Genomic DNA, 12,159 nt, shown 5'->3' on the forward strand with positions numbered 1-12,159 from the left:
ATTGTAATTCAGATTTGTTAAATTTCTCATTAAAGAGTAGCAAAATCCAAAGCTACTACAACTTTCTAACATCAAATGTAAATACGTCACTGCATTACAGTTGACAATTTTATCAAGGCAATCACACGCACTTTCTTCTGACTGGTTTCGTCTCAGGTACCGTTATACACATCCTCTGTATGATGAACTTAAAATAGTGTCTCCGTCTGGAGGCGATGTTTGCCGGAAAGCGGACAAGGAAATAGCCAAGATGGATTTGAAGAAAAGAAACAATTTTAAAACATTTTTTACATTATATTTTAAGTTATCAAACCCACAATAAACACAACATCGATCAGTTAGGAATTTTGTTCATAAAATTGTTCAATTTTGGTGTTATTTGCCTCATTTTCTAACAGTCATACAATGTCACAGCCTGGAGCTCAAAATACAAATTCTTCTTAGCCTAGTACCTTAGCGTCCTATGATGCTCCGATAAGGCAATTTCAGTACAACTCTACGGAAAAATGATATTTATTTTCAATGGAATTTTCACGTAATATTTTGTATGACGTATATTTTTTTGTCTGTATTGGACACGAGTTTATCTTGAGTTTCCCAACACTATTGAATTCCATGCATGAAATATTAATAGAAATACAACAAGCCGTTATATGCAGCGGCTTTTCTTTTTTAATTTAGTTATGATATTGATAGCGTGCTACCTTGGCCTCCCATAATGTTCCGCTCACGAGGTCAGGCACGCACAGATGAATGGCTGATAAAAGTGGAAAAATTCAAGATGGCGAAAGTAACACGTAAAAGTGTTGGCAATAAAGGAATAACATTGAGACGGTTATTTCCAGCTATATCGCCACCAGCTTTTTCGTTGTATTAGTCACAACTATACCAGTTAAAGTAATACTGAGTGTTTGATGAGTCACTATGGAGTACTGTCATTTTTAGCCATTATGTGTGAGTTGATGGGGAATTGGTATGGTGAGAAATTCCGGAAATATATGGATGTACTTTTTGCGAGCCTGTGTGTGAAGAATAGAAGCCTTATTTAAATGAAAGTTTCGTGGATTATGTCTTACCTTTATTTTACATAATGTTTCAATATTTTCTAATTTACCGAATGTTTTGGTCATGAAGCATTCTTGTATTTTGAAATGCAATGTTAGAACAGATAATGGGGTCGGCCTGGGTAGGATTTGTTTGGTAATGAAGTAGATACCCATTTATGGAATGCAATTTTTGGAGCTTTACACTTTTGACGTTTGTATCTATCCTGCTTAGAATATTAATAGTTTGCTATTTACGATATGATAGCCACGACTGGGAATCTGTATATGTCAAATATTAATATTGGTTCTATTTGAAAAATATGCTCAGAAAATAGATTTATATCTGAAATCGCTGAATAATTTGACATAGGAATCATTAGATTTATGAAGCGTTTACTTGAGCAATGTTATCATGAAAAGGTGTGCTCTCTTCTAAGGTAGATGCTAGATTTTCCTGGTCGCTGTTAAACATTGACGATCAAAAGAGATTTTTTTCCTCACATAACTCATCTTCGATATCAAAAATATTTTCCTTTCTAATTTAGTCAGGCATTTATGACATATTTGCCTCAGATTATAGATTACTTGTTGTAAAGCATTATTAACAATTTTAAGCTTCTGTTTAATTGTACATTGAAATGTGTAACTGGTCAAATATGAAGGAATCTTACAATTGCCTATGACCTATCAGAACTGCTGCTGTAAGTGTGACAATAAAAGGCTGTTTCACAATGGTACTCGTGCAGCTCTAAGAATTTTTAAAGACGTACAACTAGTATCTAACGCTCAGTTTACTGGCTTGGATGTGGCCTACTGCTGTTAGAATATTGAGCTTGTCGTTTTGGAGCTATTGCTAAACACACACACACACACACACACACACATACACACACACACACACACACACACACACACACACACACACACACACACATATATGGTGCCTGTCAATGAATCATTCCTGACAAATTGATTATTTTATCGTCATAGTGATTTTGAAGTTTCAGTTTAAGATTATCTAAATCAATTTAGATGAATCAATTGCACAGTTTGAAGATGAGATAATTCACCTGTTTAAACAGATTGGCTTCCATTGTGTTATGATGCAGTGCAAAAGATTCGAAGAAAGTAATCTCTAAAAATGTTTGCGAATCAGCTACAGGAGAAAATCTCAGTGACCATAGGGACCACAAGTTATTAATTGATGTACACCAAAAGCACACATAAATTAATACTGTACATGTATGCGTTAACACATTTTGCTTTCATAACCATTGTATTTAGCGTTATTTGAGAATACAGTACATGGTACCGATCATGCGTTAGAGAATGCATGTATGTATGTATGTATGTATGTATGTATCTATGTATGTATGTATGTATGTATGTATGAATGGATGTATGGATGTATCTATGTATGTATGTATGTATACACCATCTATATCCTAATATACCACAATATATATTAAGATTTTGTGCCTACTTTTAGCGATAAATACAGACATATTTAGTGTGCGCTTTTGAGTCAGTATAATGTATCGGCTTAAATTCCAATAATCACGCACCTTTCATGTATTGATCGTGTTTATGTCACAGATTGACGATACGAAAGACATTCATGCCGTGTGTGTGTGTGTGTGTGTGTGTGTGTACATAGTCTGCACTGATGAATATTTCTCAGAGTATGTGTATCAACTCCGTTAAATACAACTAAAATGTTACATTTATCTCTGATCACTTTAGGTATTTGTGTATATCGTTGAGTGACATAAATTTTATCCGTATTTTTATGTCTGCCTCTGGAAAATATTCTAGCTGGACTTGATTGTTTATCCAGCATCACATCACCGTATACTACGAGATTATTATCAAATCAATCTAATTCATCAATTGTCAACACTCAGTGCTTCATCAATATCGGTTATAAAATTAATAATGTCGTCACCATCTTCATTTAACAATTTTGCATTTTCATTAAAATCTTTAAGTACATCATAACATCTCTTATCATCGACTAATGGTGCAACTAAATACAACTTGTCCCACTTTAACCATCTCAGTATAAGATTAAGCAGTCATTGCGTTTTACCGGACCCAGATGGACCTATTATAATCATTCTGATAGAATAAGGTAATGCTGAAATATGTTTTACTGGCTCTTGTTTTTGTGTCGCTGAGAATCAATTACATCCATATTATAAATATACGTGAATCTATATTGTTTACGTTGTAGAATTAAAACTCGAACCACTGATTTGGCCACTGTTACAACAAAAAAATGGACAAAATAGAATATGGTAGAAAATGTGCAATAAGTAACAGAATATTTTTTTCGTTTTTACCTAAAATTCAACGTAAGGATAATAATAAATAATAATAATGAGGACTTTGTATAGCGCCTAATCTTTAGAAGCCCTAAGCGCTTTACAACATTAGACAACACCTATAAGATAAAAAACATATAATAATATTATTACAAAAACAAACACCGTGAAATTAGAAAAACATTAAAAAATCAAAAACATGCTGAAAATATTTCAAGTAGGAAACATTATTAGGTCTTTAAGTTTGTTCTTGCAGTCGAAATAAGTGAGTTTTGAGAGCCCTCTTGAATGTGATCACTGTGTCTTTGTGTCTAAGTTCAGTGGGCAATACATTCCACGTTGCTGGGCCCTGGTATGCAAAAGAACGCTGTCCATATGACTTTGTTTTCATAGTGGGAATAATGAGTATACGATTGTCAGAAGAGGGACGTAAGTATCTTGCTGGTGTGTACACATGGGTGAGGTCGGATAGGTATGTTGTACTAGAGTCCGACAGTGAAACGTAGCACAGAGAACAAATTTTGTGTTTGGTTCTGGATCGAATGGATAGCCAGTTTAGGGTACAGTACAGCGGGGAGGTGTGCTCTGATCGTGATACTCTAAGTATGATCCGAGCAGCTGTGTTTTGAACTTTTTGAAGTTTCTGGAGTAGATATTGAGATGAACCAGACAGAACTGAGTTCCAATAGTCCAGTCTTGAAAGTACTAATGAACACACAAGTGTTTTAGTGGCATCAACTGAAAGATATTTGCGAACTGAGCTGATGCGTCTCAACTCAAGATATGCAACCTTGCATATGTACATGACATGTTGGTGCAATGTGAGAGTACTGTCCAGAGTAACACCTAGGTTTCGTACTGATTGTGTGAATTTAATGTTGGCCTTGCTGATATTTATTGTTTGAGGTCAAGAATGTTAATGAGAAAGTGTTTTTGCTGTGATCAGAACGGCCTCAGTTTTATCATCATTCATCTGCAGCTTGTTACATGTCATCCATGATTTCACATCAGAAATGCACTTCTCTATACCTTGGATGGTAGCATCAACTTCAGTTGGATGGCTAGATTTGTACATTTTGGTGTCATCAGCGTACAATTGGAGAGACACTGGATGATGATCTATGACACTTGAGAGCGACTGAGTGTACAGAATGAAGAGAACAGGTTCAAGAACACACCAATGTGGAACACCAGAACATAGATCAACTGGGCTGGAGTGTATCCCATTTGCAGATACAATTTGTGTCCTGTTGACCAAGTATGAATTGAACCACGGTAAGGCTGTATCATGAATGCCAAATGCATGCTGGAGACGGTGAAGTAATATAGCATGGTCTATTGTGTCAAATGCTGCAGACAAATCAAGGAGGGTGAGGACTGTAATCTTTCCGCTATCCAAAGCAGAGAGAATGTCATTAACCACTTTTAGAAGAGTAGTTTCAGTACTGTGGCAAGTGCGACATGCAGATTGCACATTGCTAAGAAGACTGTTTGAATTTAGATGAGATACAAGCTGGGATAGAACAACCTTTTCTAAGATTTTTGATATGACTGGGAGATTAGAAACTGGGCGGTAGTTCTTCAAATCGTTATGGTCTAGTGTTGGTTTCTTCAGCAGAGGCTTTAGAATGGCGGTTTTGAAAAATGATGGGAATTCCCCGGATGAGAGAGAGGTATTAATGACATCAGTTAGTAAAGGCAATAATGGCTCTACGCACTCAAGCAGCAAAATGGACTGACCTTTGCTCAGTGTGAGTGTGGTTTGGAATAGTTCAAACGATGTGTGGTCGAAATTGAATGTTGTGGTGTAGTTAAGACGTTTTATCATGGAGTTCTTTGAGATGACAGCAATTCCACCTCCGCGAGAATTACGAGGGAACGACTTGATGGAGTAAGAGTGGGTGTTAGATCCGCACACTTGGGCTCATCTTTAACCATTCATATGGAGACAGTTCAACAAAAGCTGTCAAAATTTTCAGGAACTCCTTATGCTAAATACCCAGGAGAAAAACGCATTCTGCCGCTGCAAAATGGTTAGCACGACAGGCAATATGGCAAATTGTTTTTCCACCACCTAAACTAAATCAGCATGCACGTTTAGATGTCAGCACTCCTAAGGAAGTTCATCAAGCAGATATTCTATTTTTACCATACGATACTATCAAAAATTGGGAGACGTCAATTAACATACAAATACGCGTTGACTGTCGTTGACTTTGCATGTAGATATAAGGAAGCAGAGCCATTATCAGCTAAAACAGCTGCTGAAGTTGTAGCTGCTTTGAACGAATTTATCAACGAGGACCCTTACGATGGCCACAACTATTACAGGTTGATCCTGGCAAGAATTTCCTGGTGCAGTATCATCTCTGATGAAAAAACATAATGTCGAACATAATAGACAAGAACATACCATAATTAGACGAGGACATACAGCAATTCATCGTGATCAGGCAATTGTTGAACGATTTAATCGAACACTTGCTGAGCGGTTATTTGGATATCAGTATGCGAAGGAAGTAATTCACGATACGAGAGTAGACGAGGACATACCGCAATTCATCGTGATCAGGCAATTGTTGAACGATTTAATTGAACACTTGCTGAGCGGTTATTTGGATATCAGTATGCGAAGGAAGTAATTCAAGATACGAGTTCTCGTGAATGGGTTGCAAGATTACCATATGTGATAGCTGCATTAAATAATGAAATTATTCGAACAACCGCCATGAAACCTATTAATGCAATTACAAAGAGAAATATACCAATAAAACGACATGATTTTTCAAAACAACCAGTATTAGGTAAGGTTACTGTCAGATGTTTATATGAACCTGGTGAACATGAAGTTGGTAAATAAGAGCGACTGATCCTATTTGAGTGTAACGACACATAAAATATCTAGCGTGGTACGATCAACGGGTAGACCTGCAATCTACAGATTAGGTTCAACTGCTCCTCAACGTGGATTTGAAAGTGAACGATTACAAGCAATTCCTGAAGACACACATTTACCACCGCATTCACTTTTGTAAACTATCACCTTGACGTCGATTACATTCAAGACAGGTCAGCTTTACATTTTCGCGTTTATGACCAAACTTACTATTAATTCTGTCTACGGTAAATTGTCTTGGATCATTACTCGAGTATCGCCACAACATTATTGTATTAGAGCTCGCACAATGATTATTTTGCTGTTGTTTCGGCATCATTATAAATTCAGTACTAAGGTCAAATTCGCGCTTATTATTTGCACACTGTTTATAACTATTTTTTTTCTTATTATATTTTTGTCAATAACATCGCCAGTGGTTTCTGTAACGTCTATAATAACCGTCCGCAACTGAGATATTTGTCTAACTCTAGACACTGTGAGATAAACTAAATTTGACAATTCGATACGATCATCGACGATCCAAACTCGCGTATCAGAAATGGTTAACCCCTGAGGTGAATGAATCGTCATTGCGTGTGCTAGCGTCCATATAGTTTTTTCCATTTTGAGCGCATCTTCAACATCATTGACAAGAACCGAAACAATATCAATTAATACAAGATTTTATTTTTCTGACGATCCTGGTATATCAACGTCGATATTCTGCCATCGCGTATCAACCGGTCGATAACATAATGGTACGGGTAGATTTGAAAACCTTTCTTTATGTAGCATAAAAAATTGTTGTTAAAGTGTATCACGAACTATCTTTCTACTTGCCATTATCAAATCATTTGGTCTCCATAAGTTCCAAACGTTGCTCATAGGATTTCTGAAATTATATCACGCATTATTTCACATTGAACTTTATTCGGCTGTAGTTTGATTAATTTCTTAAACTCGCTTAATTCTGGATCAAGAGATCTATGATCAGCAGCTATTTCTTCATAACAATCAACAAAATTCTTTAACCATTCATGTGGAGACAATTCAACAAAAGTTATCAGTTGACCATGATCGCCACACCTTATAACAGCAGTATTTTTTGTTAATAACCAATCAAGAAATGTTTTTAATGTTTCTTTAGACACTGTACATATTTCATCACAAACGATAATATTTGGAATGTATTTTTCGCCCATTCCATGAGGAGTCCATGCTTCTCCTTTCCATCGAGAAAAGCTGTGATAAGTACATGATCTAATATTTTTTTCTCTTATTTCCCTTGCAAGTCTGTGTGTATGGGTTAAAACGATCATATCAAAATTCCGAAATAGTTCAATCACACGAGTTGTTTTACAAGAACCCCAGGTCCATTAAGATAAACTGTTTTATGTCTAGCTACGGGATCATACACTGACGGTGCAGATGATAGCTTTGATGTCTGATCAAGTATATATGGAATAACAGGTAATCATATCAACCGATATAACATCTCTGTGATCATATTAACTATTCCACAATCCATCGTTTCTGTATTCGACACAATTCGATATTATATCATTGAGAAAATCAAATCGAGTTGGTTTCCACGAATTTTTCTCTCTAGCAAAATGAGCCGCAACTGACGAAACAGTAAAACAATTACTCAGTAATCGTTCAGCATCATCGGTATATTTAACGCAAGATTTTTCATTTCTTCGTGGAGAGATTCTGTACGATAAATAACGCCATTAGGTCGTACAAACTGATCATAGTTTTCATCATCAGAACGTTGAAATAGCCACACTGATACAGGATCGTTTTTACTTATTTCGTTAATAAAATCAAATATATTTCCGAGGTAAAATTTAACAGTTCGATTTCATGGAAATATTGTTACTCATTAGTCCACGCATGCGCATTATGATCAATAATTTCAATCGAAGCTCCTTTTGATTTATATTTTGATTCGTACAAAATCTCTGCGGTCATAGATTTTAGTCTTCCTGGGAATATTAGTTTCTTTTCTAGCTCAGCGACATCTTTGACGGACGCTCCGATATCTTGAACTATTTCTCCCCACTCATTTATTATTTTACGTCTTTTATCCGTTGGACCGTTTCCACGAGTCGAAACGGTAAAATGTTCCGTTACTCGTTCGGTTACACATTTCAGTCTTGAAAATTATTAGAGTATTAACGCTGGGGTTATCATTTATCGGATAAATTCCATAAATAACTGCAGTTACAGGATACGCTCTTTCATAATACAGTTTGTCAATACCAGTCAACATTCTTGGTTTGGAATTTTTACTCAGTATGGCAATTTTTTCATTATGAAGGACAGGATCATATTTGTCATGAATAATCCAATTGTCTGTTTCTGCTAATACAACAAATTTTACTTTCAAAAACTATTTTCGATTGTGGAGATAATTAATGATAGTTGCAGCTCGTTTGTCGTTCATCTTAGCATCGACACCATCTGTGATTTTAAATGTTGACCACACATGAGATGCGCCATCTTTGCTAAAATAAAAATCTTGGCGTCGTGAATTTCATTAATCAAGGTTTTATTCTTCGGATCAACCTAAGCTTTTATCGGTATGTCAGGGGATATTCTGTCAAGATTAAATTTATCTTTAGATGGCTTAATCGTAGATACTCTCTCAAATTCATCCATTTTTAATGATAGTTTCCTTGACTCCTTGTAACAAAGCTTGCGTAAACGAATTCTGCGGACATGATTTGCAAAGCGTTTGTAATGGAAGTCTAGGTCCAAAATCGTGTTTGAAATGCAATGTTGGATTTAGAGGAAAAACGCAATTGTCTTTGCAATGTGATGGTAAACAATACAGAGATCTGAAAAGATATTATGACAAAAAACATGTTAATGACAGTGACAGGGTTATAAAATATAGAAGATTATCTGATAAGATTCTCAAAGTAATGATTTAGCCAAATTATTATTTAAACAAATGGTATTATATAAAAATGAACCAAAAAGACTTTGTCAATCATCCAAGGTAAGACTTTGCTAAACACACCATTATTAAAAATTATGAAACAAATCGTGATGGTGTAATCAGACACTGTCGACGAAAAATACCAGTTGGTATTCTCATTAATACTGGTTATCCTAATGATGGGAAGAAATAGTACTTCTGCCATAAATATATATTCGAACTTTTCAACGGAGTACTCGAGGACGGTCTTGTAATCGCTTATATCAACGCTATAAAAATCGATAATAATTTAACTAATCTGAGAGCTATCACGCAGAGTCAAAATTGCAAATTTGGAAACACTGGTAGATGTAAACAAATGGAAAAAGGGCGTTAAATCTACACATGCAGAGACTGATTACGAAACAATATTTCAATCAATGAATGCAGCTGCCAAATATTTGGATCTTCAATCAAAAGCAGTATATTTTGTCACAAATAATATCACTAGATCTGCTCTCTCTAAGAAATATAAACAAAATAAAATCATTTCCCAGTATTGTTAAGAGAGATAAATCTCTCTCTCTCTCTCTCTCTCTCTCTCTCTCTCTCTCTCTCTCTCTCTCTCTCTGGTAGAGGTATTACCTGGTTGTGCCCCTTATATTTACTAAACTAATTTTTATTTTATTTGTTTTTTGGTATCATCATAACCATTGTTAAAATAATTATGATACTGTTACTCTGAGACCTTCGGTATGAAAATGCGCTCAAAATCCTATTCATATAGTACTGCTCCTTCCTTTCTTAAGGTCCATGACCTGAAGGAAGATAAATAACTTTGTAGTAGATATTTCTGCGTAGATCTAAATTCATTTTGTCATGGTAATTAATTAACCATCTGTGTCATAATTAATATCAGTGAAGTAACATAATTATATAACAGTTCAAATTAGTAAAGGGATATTTATGATTTCTAACTTACAACGAAATCAAGGCGATACATGTAAGTTATTTTTCGATCTGTAAACATGCAATAATTTAACTATGTGCGTAACAATTAACACACGTAATTTAAGAAAATATTTCACTTACCTCCTGTCCACTTCAAAATGCAAATTTCCAGTCTGACAGAGAGATTCACGGACTTTTATAGCCAAACATTTTGGGAGAACCCAATATCCCAGAACGACTTAATCAGATGATTCTCTAAAATGTTCTGGACTTGTGGGTTTTTCCAGACGGGTTTTCCAGAATGACTTGATCACATGATTCTCCCGAATATTCTGGACTGATGGGTTTTCCCAGAATGTTTGACTATAAAAGAAGCCAGAATATCTATATCCCCAGTCCGACTGCAGCTGTATTGGAGACAACAGGTTAAGTAAAAGATTTATTCAGTAGTCAAGATGTTGTGTTTGCACTATATTACATAATTGTACTATATCGTCCTGGTTGAGGAATATAATTTAAATATATATTTTATGACATATATAATAAAATGAATTTTGAAAATATTAATGATATTATTTCTACAAAAAAAAGAATTAGAAAAAGACGGTATAAAGATTCAACTTGATCCTGAAAAAATTATGTCTGATTCTGAATCATTACGAAATCGTAGTTTGAAAGTGGATACACATTATCGACCGAATATCGATTGATTAAAACGATCCAGCAGATCATGTTACAATCTTTATCAGCAGTGAAAGATATAGAAGTGGAAACATTCATACCACTTTCTATCGCGATTGACAACATTAGATCAAAATTATCTAACGAATATGAAACAAAAAATCATCAATACATGCGTAAGACAATTAAAAAAGATTATATCAGATCGTGAAAACGAAACTGCTGTCACTTATGAAAGCGAGAGTAAAAGTGAAAGTAGCGATGAATGAAAACTAGTGAGAATCAATATTTTTTAAAAATTATGTTATAATATATTTTTTATTTTATAAAATATACCAAATCAGGTTTTTTCTTCAGAATTAGACAAGATTTTTTATATTGATCAAATTTAATACAGGAATGTGCATAATTCACAATCTGACCTCTATCACATGTGATCATATAAATATGTTCTCGCCGTAGTTGATTTAATTGTTCTGCGTCAATAAAAAGTCTTCGTTGCCGTATTCATCAATAACTATATTCACACTAAAATTGTTCTGAGCTGACCGGAGCCTGTGTCATTATTGTTCTGATGACATTTTCACGTACATTATATAATATACCTCTTGATTAACTGTAAAACACTCTGCAAAAATATCTCGTTAAGATCTTACGTATAAATTTAAATACAGATTTTCATTTCTTAAATCATTTAAGTGTCAGTAACTTTGACATTTATTCTTGATAATAACGGATTATGACATCGTAGATAAACAGGATTAATAGGTTCTTGTACAATCAAATATCCAGGAGGTAATTTATATAAAATATATCCTTGCTGAGCCTGATTTATTTCAAAGTTGCCACAATTACATCGCATACAAGATTGACTGCAATAGTTGAAGTTTTATTAACGATTCCTGGTGAAATAAGACGACCTTCACCGTACGGATTAGTATTGTGTTTAGGAATAGTTGGAGGTGGTGCTATTTTTCTCCATGACTCGAGTATTTTGGGAAAGGTTTCATTAATAAGATCATTGAGTGATTTATTTAGCTCGTCAGTTCTAAATTCTGGTATCACAAACGTTGGTAATTGTTCTTCTCTCTTGTCTTAGAAACAGCTGTTTAAGGGTTATTGTACGGGGTCGTCCATGGTAATCAACAAATCCACTACCGAGGCGATTCCTATTCCAAATGATACTTTTATTCATATAATCCAAATCTGATATAACCTGATTCAGATGTTGTATCGTTGTAATAATCTGTTGTTTTATATCATCGTTGTAGTATTGTGTAACGCCAGAAAATACATTGTGTAATTGGTTGAATGATCGTCTAAACTCAGAGTTAATGGGATCGAAACATGACT

Source organism: Sinohyriopsis cumingii, chromosome 12 (genome assembly GCF_028554795.1).
Source record: "Sinohyriopsis cumingii isolate HCF-2022 chromosome 12, ASM2855479v2, whole genome shotgun sequence".
In the NCBI taxonomy this organism is placed as follows: domain Eukaryota; kingdom Metazoa; phylum Mollusca; class Bivalvia; order Unionida; family Unionidae; genus Sinohyriopsis; species Sinohyriopsis cumingii.